Source organism: Saccostrea cucullata, unplaced genomic scaffold (genome assembly GCF_032062105.1).
Source record: "Saccostrea cucullata isolate Sc308-1 unplaced genomic scaffold, CSIRO_AGI_Scuc_v1 ctg638, whole genome shotgun sequence".
NCBI classification, from domain to species: domain Eukaryota; kingdom Metazoa; phylum Mollusca; class Bivalvia; order Ostreida; family Ostreidae; genus Saccostrea; species Saccostrea cuccullata.
In genome coordinates this window covers 1-11,897 of record NW_026919470.1, presented here as the reverse complement: position 1 = coordinate 11,897, position 11,897 = coordinate 1, and positions in this window count along the sequence as shown.

The following is an 11,897-nucleotide window of genomic DNA, read 5'->3' as shown; positions in this document are numbered from 1 at the left end:
TCAATTATTTAAAATTACTTGCTACTTTATCAAAATAGTTACCGTAGTCACAGTAATTAAAAAATGCAGTGTATTTTAAACATGTATGTACATTTACGGTTGTTTGTTGTGGAAAATAAAGTTCGTAGTTTGCAGTTACATGTAAGATCTTTATCTCTCGCCCTTTAACCTGAAGAGTCTGGTTTTGGAATACTTATATGTAACGTCTAGATGGCACAGATTCATTGCACGAGAGTCATTCAAAAAATACGTAGTCAATGTTCCTAAAAGTCATATTATTATTGCAATTTTAGCCAATTTTTAAAGAAACATGTTTTGTTACCACGGACCACGATTAACCAACATTGTAACGTCAAAAACAACTTCGAGAATGTTTGTCAAACTAAAAAAAATTGAATTCATTATAATGTATACAGTGCGGATACAAATTGAAGTTTGTGATTTTTGCTTCATTCCTGAATATATAGAATAATGTTAGTAAAAAAGTTGAAATATACCTGAGGTTAATAAACCTTTCGTTTAGAGATACAATGCATATTTTTGGACATTCCGATTTTCATAGGCGTTCACTACTATTGGGGCCGTTTTGCGACTGTTAACGGTTTAGCCCTCTACTTGAACACTTGAATAAGTCCTCTCTGTACTGCAGATAAAGTCTACCGTCCACAGCAGAAGTTTTCAAAACAGCTGTGAGTTTTCTCAAACACGCAAATTACGATGTTCTTGTCCAACTCTCAATGAACTATTATATCCAATAAAGTAAAACCATTGTATCTAGAAGTTGCTGTGCATTTTGAGACCCAAGAATTTCCTTCCCCCATCTCATATTTTTCTTGTTCCTCGGTGATAACAAGGGCCTGTGTTTTTTGTTTATTATCAAACCAAGTTTAGACAGTTCCTTCATCTTTGCATCAACAATTGAACGAAGATCTGAAAAGTCACTCTCATCCAAGAGAGAAATGAATTTTCCATTAGAACGTAGATGGCGTTGTATTGTCACAATTATTTCATAGAGGGAATTTGGTTTGTAATCAGTAACTTTTAATGTTTTCAGCTTTGTGACAAATTTTGTTTGTTCTTTATTTGTCATTAGCAACAGTGGTTTCTCAATAGATATTTCTTTCTGCCAAGACTCGAATAGACAAACGGCCCATTTAGCTTCATTTCTTGTGTTAACGGGTATTGCGCTTTCCTTAAGATTTTTCAGCTCTGAAAGGTGGGCCAAAAATCTTGCTGTTTTCTGTTCCTTTAACTCTGCTTCTTTAATTTCGGCATTCTGTGAGTAATTGCGTCCGAGTCGTCAAAATTAGATATATCCGAATAATTGGGCACCTTGATAGTTTTGAAATTCAAATCAAAATTGCTATTTTAATCATTGTTTCAGTTCTCGCGGTTCAATATTTCTTCAAGAATATTGTCGGAATTACTTTGGTTTGGTTTACGAAACGAATTCTTTGTAACAAGTTCATTATCAATCCTTACTAATTGACACGACAAAAATGAATGAAATTTTGGAAAATTAAATAATTTTAGAATTCTTCACAGTACAAATGGGCAGCTCGACTTATTACAAAGAAAGAAAAAGAGACCACAAGACCCCGATTCTAGCTGACTTTCACTGGCCTCCAGTGGAGTTCCGCCCGAAGTACAAATCCTTGTATATACCTACCTTGCAGTGTATGGATTTACTCTCGAGTATTTACTGGCACTGATTACTATCCGTAAAACTAACCGTACTCGACGATAAGACGGAAGTTTGCAATTCCTTTTACCGAGGATGCGCACCTGGATGTATGGCAAAAGACAATTCAACTACTCTGCAGCACATTTATGGAACTGTCTCCCGGTGCACATTCGACAAGCCAAATCAATCCACAAGACAATTAGAAACCCATTTTTATGCCCCGTAAACGAAGTTTCGGGGGGTACCTATACAGTTTTTGTCGTGTCCGTCCGTCTGTCCGTCTCTCTGTTTGTTTGTTTGTAAGTAAAAACTTGAACCTTGCCCATAACTTTTGATTTCGTGGAGGTTTGACTTTAATATTTCATATGTGTATTCCTTGTGACAAGACCTTTCTTTGGGTACCACCAAATTTGACCTTTTGATCTTGACATTGGAATTTGACCCACTTTAACATGAAAATTTTAAACTTTTACTTTGGCCATATCTTTTGAACTATAGATACCAGGACATTTATACTTCACATATGCAATATTTGTTGAAAGACCTTTCATTGGATACCAACAACCTTGACCCTTTGACCTTGACCTTGTAGATTTTCGTACTTGAGAAAAAAACTTTAACCTTGGCCATAACTTTTGAACGGTAAGGGATAGCGCTTTCATACTTCATATACGAAATCCTTGTGAGAAGACCCTTCATTGGATACAAAGAACTTTGACTCTTTGACCCTGACCTTTGAGACTGACCTACTTTAAAAAAGCAAACCTTGACCAAAATTTTTAAAGAGTAAGGGCCAGTGCTTTCATACTTTACATATTTGATCCTTATGACAAGACCTTTCATTTAATAACAAAAACTTTGACCCTTTGACCTTTACCTTCGAGATTGACCTACTTTTTAAAAAATTGAACGTTGGCCATAACTTCTGAACAGATAGGGCTAGGGCTTTCATGCTCTACTTAAGTATTCTATGTGGCAAGACCTTTCATTTGATACCAAATTACATAATGACCTTTTGACCTTTGAGATTTTTGTACTTACTGAAAAAAAAACTTTAACATTGGCTTACTTTCAAATTTCACAATTGTTTTCCAGTGAGAATACCCTACTTTTGGTACCAATTAATTAAATTTGCATTTATGAAAAGCATAATCTTTACTATGTTGCCATACGAGGGCATCAGTGTTTCACAAACACATCTTCTTGTAAATTAGCTTTTGATAAACTTTTTAAATTTATCTATCTAGTGATTTCTATTTGTTTTTCTTAACCACTAGACTTTTAAATCATTGCGACTGTATTTTTTTGCCAAAACAAGGCATTTTCAACATAAGTCTAATTATACCCCACGCAACTAGTTGCGGGAGGTATAATGTTTTTGACCCGTCCGTCAGTCAGTCAGTCAGTCAGTCCGTCAGTCAGTCCTCTTTTTTTTGTCAGCGCAACTCCTCATAAACCGCTGGACAGAATTTGGTCAAACTTTGCAGGTATTTAGGACACAATGTGTAGATGTGCATATTACCAGGAAATTCCGATTCCATTATTTTTTCCGGGAATTTCCGCACTTTTTAACTTAGGCATTTGGCCATACCTTGAATATACAGATGAACACTTTGTCAGCACAACTCTTCATAAACCGCTGCACAGAATTTCGTCAAACTTTGCAGGTATTTAGGACACAATGTGTAGATGTGCATATTACCAGGAAATTCCGATTCCATTATTTTTCCGGGAATTTCTACACTTTTCAACTTAGACTTTTTTGCCATATTTTGAATATACAGATGTACAGTTTGTCAGCACAACTCCTCATAAACTGCTGCACAGAATTTCATTAAACTTTGCAGATAATTAGAACACAATGTGTGGATGTGCATATTACCAGGAAATTCCGATTCCTTTATTTTTCCGGGAATTTCCACACTTTCCAACTTAGACTTTTTCGCCATATCTTGAATATAGAGATGAACAATTTGTCAGAACCACTCTTCTTAAACTTTTGTACATAGTTTTGTCAAACTATGCAGATATTTAGGACATATTCCATAATTTTATCCCAAAGAGTTTTGCCTATTATTCAAGAAAATTTCTCCCCCCCCCTTCCACCCCCAACCACTTCAAATTGATGCTTTGTCTTGAATGAATAATTTCATGAGAACATAGTATGTTGTTGTGCGTATTGCATAGAAATTCTGGTTCCATTATTTTTTCCATAAGAGTTTTTCCCTATTATTCAAGACACCCCCCCCCCCCCGGGACACACACACACACTTCAAATTAATGGTTTATCTTAAATAAATAATTTCATAAGTTCAATATATTATCAAATTTAAATGACTGCATCATAATTTTCTTTCCATGAATTATTTAATTTTGTAAATTGTCGCACGCTGAACATCAAATCGAAATCATAGATGAATGAGTTAACCAAAAAGAACGCACCGGAAATTAGTCTGGAAAGGAAGGATAATCCAGTGAGAGAATAAATTGGTAAGTAAGCAAATCAAATTCTGATATATGTCTAGATCTAGCTTATGTACTTAAATTTAAATCATATACATATATAGTTTGTATAGTCCTTAAACATGTTGTATGTTTTATTAACCTGCATTCATTAACATGATGTAATAAAATTGTAAATCCGTAACCCGAATTTCCTCCGTTTTATTAAGAAATAGACATATTTTCAGATATTTACCTGATAACATGTGCACATCTGTTTCTTGCACTGTTTTCTTTCTATTTATCAATCATTTAACTACATTTCATCCAAAAGACTGAGAGATTGGATATGCATTAACCTTATTTTATTTTTCTTCTTCATTTGGATCCACATGATTTCTGCATCAATTTAAGACAAGAGTCAAAAAATGAAAATCTCATTTCGTATTGAATTTATATTATATTATATTATTCAACTCCTTGAACTGACATACACATTTACTTCTATAGTGTATTTACAAATGCATATATTAAAAACTCATTTTCACAATTTCCATAGCAGGAGAACTTTCTCTGAGAAAGCATTGCATCTTATAAATTACAAAATACAGAAATGGCATCCCCAAGACAATCTAAAATGACAAGCCCTGCTAAAATGGCATCTCCAAGCCCTGCTAAGAAGCGGCGTGTGGATGATTTAACAGACTTAATAACATCCACAGGAGATGACCTTGACACACAGATTACATCATGCTTATATCATTTGGGTAAAAGGGACATAACACAAGCCACACGAATGCTAGAAAAAGTCAGGAGGTTAATGAAAGCGAGCAATGCAAAATATATAGTAAAATTAAATGAGATTAACATGGAAATTTCTGCCCTTAACCAGAAAGTTAATGGACTTGAACAAAGGGAATCTTACCAGTCAAGACATATTGCAGATTTACAGTGCAAAATCGACAACTATAAGAGTTTCATATCATTTGATGAGGATTTTGAACAATCAGATTCATCAATCTCTTCACACAACTTAGGATCCCAAGAAACCCAAGACTTGCCAGCCCAAACTAAAACCAGCAAAGCAGAGATGCCATCGACCTCTACCCAAGAGAACCCTTCCTCGCAGATTATCATGAATGACAATTGATTACACAAAAATTAAAACAAAATCTGAACATAAACATTATTAATAACATTTTTTAATTTTAGTTCAAAATTATTCTTTTCCTAAAATTATTTCTTCCAATCATTTGTAAAATTATTATGTAAATATATATGTTCATATATATAATTACTAAAATTATTTGCTTTTTCTCGAAAAACGAGATTCTTTCTTCTGCAAACAGAGATGTTTTATTTTAAATCATAAGGCAGTAAGCCAGCTAAGAACAATTAAAATAATTATTGTATAATTAACATACATGTTGTGATGTTATGATTTTTAAGAATTGAATTTTTGAAATCAGACTATAGTTTTAATTGGAGTTTTAATATCACTTATTTAGACACTTCCAGATTTTTTTTTTTGGTTTACCAAATCTATTACTGACACTTTGTGTAACTTCATAATGGTAAATAAAAACTAGAGGTACTGTGAGCAATGACCTAAACATAGTAGACACTGTTCCTTCGCCAAGTCCTCAACTCTAGAAGTGAAAGTCAAGGGGCTTTTAGATATGACCTTAAAAACGTAGGTCCCATGTTACGGTAGGAGTTGGCAGGATAAAGAACCCTCATTGCTTACAGTCTATGCGAAAGTTTTTTCTACCACACAGGACATTCGGTCCTATGTAGCCAATCAACACACAGGACCGAATCAAATATTGTCAGACCGAAAAACCTAATGTAAACAAATGAAACACACGAAAATTAGTGATGGAAAATGATTATCAGTTATAATCGATTAATAATCATAGAAGTTAAACTTATTAAACTTATTCAAATTTCAGTCAGGTTTTTACAAAATAAAATCTTTTACCTAATTACATATAATATTCAAAAATGTTTATTAAAAAAGTGGAAATTAATATTTCATTACTTTACACAAAATCAATATATTGAAACAGAATGGGAAAATATTTCTTTAAAAATTCCAGTCAATGGGTATATTACTGATATTAGTCCCACCTTTCATTACATTTATTTATTTCTTGGGATTAGAAGTTTTAAAGTAGTTATCCAGACTAGACTTGTTATTCTTGATTATAGTAATGATTACTACATATTGTCTACACTTAAAATGTTTTCCTTTGTGTAGTAAAACATCGTATTATTGTCCGTTTCCTGTTATTTGTCTGACCCTATATTCAATGGTGGAAAAAAATATGGCAGTGCTTCGATCCTTCGATGTAATAAACATTCATCACAACTTGAAAGCTCTTTGCACTTGGATTTGGTAATAAAATTAAAGTATGACTATTTTATTTTTTGTCAGCGATGTCGGCAACATTTATTTTTTACTCTGAGACATCGGACATTCCGGTCCGGTGTAAATAAATGATGCATCGGACCAGAGGCATTGCACATCGGTCAGGACCGACGGTCCGATGTCTTTCGCATAGACTGTGCTTAATGGCCTTAAGTGCCGAGTATAGGCCTAAATTTAAAACTCTTCACCAACAAGGGGTAACAACTCCTTATGACTGAAAAATTCTCCAGTGGGACATTAAACAATATACAACAAATAAATCAATCCTTCCTAATGGGTTTGTCCTGTACAAATAAATCTTTTACAAAATTTACTATAAAACTCTAATATCACCTATTTAGCACATAAAAGAACAATGGGTATAAAAATTGGATGTACCAATAGATAACATGTATTACTTATGCAAATGGTTCCTTCAGAAGTAGTAATACTTTTCATAAATCAATGCTACAATGATGAAAAGAATTTTTTTTTTAAAATCAAAATTTACTATAAAACTCTAATTTCACCTATTTAGCACATAAAAGAACAATGGGTAAAAAAATTGGATGTACCAATAGATAACATGTATTGCTTATGCAAATGATTCCTTCAGAAGTAGTAATACTTTTCATAAATCAATGCTACAATGATGAAAAGAATTTTTTTTAAAAATCATTGACATACTGTTACAATTATATAAAGATTACATCATGTATCATTCGAAAACATTTTTTTTGTTTAGTGGTTCATGATGCCAATTAAACAAAACAAAGGATACAGATACAATTTTTTTTTTAAATTTTGTAGATCAAGATGCCCAGAAAAGTTGGTAGATCAAGATGCCCAGAAAAAAAAACAAAGGGTACAGATACAGAAAAGAACAAATCAAATTAATTAAAGTCAAATCCAGGTAAGACCCCCCCCACACACACACACACACACACATAAATATACACTGATACACCACTTTTTATGCGCCCGAATCGATAGATCTGAGGCGTATATTTTTTTTGTCCTGTCTCTTTGTCTGTTTATCTGTTTGTCTGTCTGTTGTCAACTTTAACCTTCACCATAACTTTTGAACCATGAGAGATAGACATCATATTTGGTATAATACATACACCAATAATGAACCTCTTGCAAATGACACCAAGGTCAATGACCTCATGACCTTGACTGTGACCTATATGCTAAAAATAGCTTTTTGGAACTTTTGCCATAACTTTTGAACCATAAGAGATAGAGACTTCATATTTAGTATGCTTACTCCTCCAATAAAGCTCTTGCAAGTCACACCATGATCAATGACCTTGTGATCTTGAGTATGACCTATATGCTAAACATAGCTTTTTCGAATTTTCGCCTTAATTTTTGATACGTTAGAGATAGAGACTTCATATTTCGTATGCCTACACCACTAATTAAGTTCTTTCATATGATACCAAGGTCAATGATTTGTGACCTTGACTTTGACTTATCTGCTAAAAATACTTTTTTTGAACTTTGTTGCTGCCGGGCGCATACTGTTTCACAAACACATCTTGTTCTTTATACAGAATTGTATTCACTTTGCACATGATATCTCCTTGAGTTTTCATTTGTGAAAACATCAGGTCATTGAAAGTTAAGAAAAATAATGTTTATGTCATCTGGATTTTAAATTTTAATATATTATGTAATAATTAATGCTATAGAGGACTTTTATTTTTTTTCTTTCCCTTACAATGCATAGTATTATAATGTCTTTCATTTTCATATTTATAATAACAATACTTTGAATCATATATTCATATTCTTGTTGTTGACTTAACAATTACATGTATTATTTTTATCATAGATTACCCACCAATGACACCAAACTGCTCAACATTTCAGAACAACCAACAGATCACAACTCACAAAATAAGGTAAAGTGATTGATGTTAACTTGTAAAATAGGAGGTGCACAATGGCAATATGTAATACAGATTCTGTGAAAGTTTCATTAAATTTCACTCAGTAGTATAAGAGGAGTTGCGGATAATAGATAAAGCATAACAGATGGACCGACGGAAATACCAATTACTATTTACCCTCCCACTTTTCAAGCGGGGGGTATAATAACACAACAATTGATACATTTCTCTCAAGGAAATTTTATGTCTTATTCACAGATATCACCAGTAGCCCTTGGATTGAAAAGAAAAGGCACTGACAATGCGAATGACGATGATAAGAAAGTAAAAAAAATTAAATTACAGACACAATATACCAAAATTTTACCAAATACAACAAGTACAGAAAAAAAGCTATATTCTCAGTTACAGAAAGAAATACAAAATCAAATCAACCTAACAGAGAACAAAAGACTTTCCACTGTTCAAACTATCAATATTCAAGCAGAAACAATTAATAAAAGAAAGATAAACAATACACTAAGTAAAGCAAGAAAACGATTAAAAAGAACCCCAGCTCAAAAAGAGGCAGACAAGGAAGTGAACACGAAACTTCAACAGAAAATCAGATCAAAGAGAACTCCTGCTCAAAAGGAGGCAGACAGAGAATTGAACACAAAACTTCAACAGAAAATCAGATCAAAGAGAACTCAAGCTCAAAAAGAGGCAGACAAGGAAGCAAACACAAATTTTCATCAGAAAATCAGATCAAAGAGAACTCCAGCTCAAAAGGAGGCAGACAAAGAAATGAACACGAAACTTCAACAGAAAATCAGATCAAAGAGAACTCCAGCTCAAAAGGAGGCAGACAGAGAATTGAACACAAAACTTCAACAGAAAATCAGATCAAAGAGAACTCAAACTCAAAAGGAGGCAGACAAGGAAGTGAACTCAAAACTTCAACAGAAAATCAGATCAAAGAGAACTCCAGCTCAAAAGGAGGCAGACAGAGAATTGAACACAAAACTTCAACAGAAAATCAGATCAAAGAGAACTCCAGCTCAAAAGGAGGCAGACAAGGAAGTGAACTCAAAACTTCAACAGAAAATCAGATCAAAGAGAACTCCAGCTCAAAAGGAGGCAGACAGAGAATTGAACACAAAACTTCAACAGAAAATCAGATCAAAGAGAACTCCTTCTCAAAAAGAGGCAGACAAGGAAGATAACACAAAACTTCAACAGAAAATCAGATCAAAGAGAACTCCAGCTCAAAAGGAGGCAGACAAGGAAGTGAACTCAAAACTTCAACAGAAAATCAGATCAAAGAGAACTCCAGCTGAAAAGGAGGCAGACAAAGAAATGAACACGAAACTTCAACAGAAAATCAGATCAAAGAGAACTCTAGCTCAAAAGGAGGCAGACAGAGAATTGAACACCAGTTTACAAAGTAAAATCAGATCGAAACGAACAGATGAAAAAATTTCATTGGACAGACAAAAGGATAGGGTCTGTAAAAATCTGAAAAGACAGCATCAACGTGAAGAATTCTCAAACATTTTGAAAGAGTTCCAAAAAGTCATTCAAGATGGACCAACTTACACATGTACTTGCTGTCACAGACTGCTTTATAAGCAATCTGTTCAACGTGTTATGTCTTGTAATTACTTGAAGTGTACAAAAGAAATATTACTTCAATGTTTGACAGGTGAGGACACAATTTGTAAAACATGTCATAGATCTTTACAACAGGGGCACATTCCAGCTATGGCATCAGTAAACAAACTTCAAGTCAAACCTCTTCCTCCAGAATTAGAATGCCTTTCAGAACTGGAGGCTAGATTGATAGCAAAGAGAATACCATTTATGAAATTGCTTAATTTACCATGCGGAAAACAGAAGGCGGTTATCGGATCAGTTGTGAATGTCCTGTTGATGTCACCCAAACCTGTGCTTCGTTGCCAAGGTCATCAACATCAGACATGGGATTCATTCCACTGAAACTGAAAAGAAAAATGAAATACACTGGGCATGTCCAATATCAGATGATTAGACCTTCTGCAGTAGAAAAAGCACTATGTTACCTTAAACAGAACCACAAGTTATACAGAGATATTGATATAAATGCTTTGTGGCAACAAGAATTTGAAAGTGACAATGAGGAATTATGGCAAGCATTAACTGCAACACAAGATATTATGGAAGAAAGATCAGAGGACAAACTGGAAAATAGTGCAGATCATAATAACAATGAAGAACAAAATGAAATTAATATCAATACAGATGTTAGACAAGAAGTTTGCCATACCATCCTTCAACATGAAAAAAACCAAACTCAGACTTTTGAAGACCAACATCAGGTTAGTAAAAAATCTTAACTAGGACACTGTTTCGAAATATTTTAAGTTGAATAAATTATAAATAAAATTATAGTGTATATCACACACATACAAATTACATTGAGGTAGACATACATGCAAAATGCTAAAACCAAACAACTCAATTTCAGTTAAATTACTTGTTTTGTAAAACAAATCATAAAAATATGTTAAATGTTATATGAATCAACTACTCCACTAATATTGTCTTTTTGCTCTGCAGTATCATCCTACAAAAGAAGCAATTCATGATAATCGGCAAGAGTCGTTTACATCTTCTGAACACAGCACTGTATTAGATTCGAATGAAGTTGATGAATCAAATGAAGAAAGTGAGGAAAGTGAGCTTAGAGGACTGACATATGATTCATGCTTACAACCTGAAAACATTGCTGCTTCTGCCTCTGGTAACAAAATCTTCAGTATTGCACCTGGCGAAGGAAGACTTCCAACCCAGATTTTACAAGACCAGAACAATGAGGTATGTACTAAATACAGGATGCAGAGTTACAATGTAAATAAATAAACGTGTGGTACAATAATTAATAGCATGAAAAACAAAGCATTTGCAACAAAATAAAACATAATATACATTTCATACAGCATGAAAATAGTAGATTAAAAGACAAAAAAGAGAAAAAATTGGTTCATGAATAAATAGTCAAACTCTTTCATTACAGGTGCTGACATTTCCACATCTTTTTCCAACTGGAGAATTTGGTTTTGACGTTGAAAGAAACATTAAACTCACACTCAGAAAATACTTCATGACCAGATTGTGTAACAAAGACAATAGATTTGCAACAAATGTTGAATACCTTTTTTATGCTCAATTTTTAACAGATTTCAAACAAGTGTCTGATAGCATAAACATTGCACTTAGAAAGGCAACTAATCACTCCTCCTCTGCTGTTACTGCTGGACAAGTTAAGAATGATGAAAACCGAAAACAGCTAATCAAGACAGACAAAGGCTACCAATTTCTCCAAACTATACGTGGATCACCAGCATACTGTAAAAAAATTCTGTATGATTTACTGGGGATGATAAAACAGTTAGGACCATTTACATGGTTCCTCACTTTATCAGCAGCAGATCTACGCTGGCCT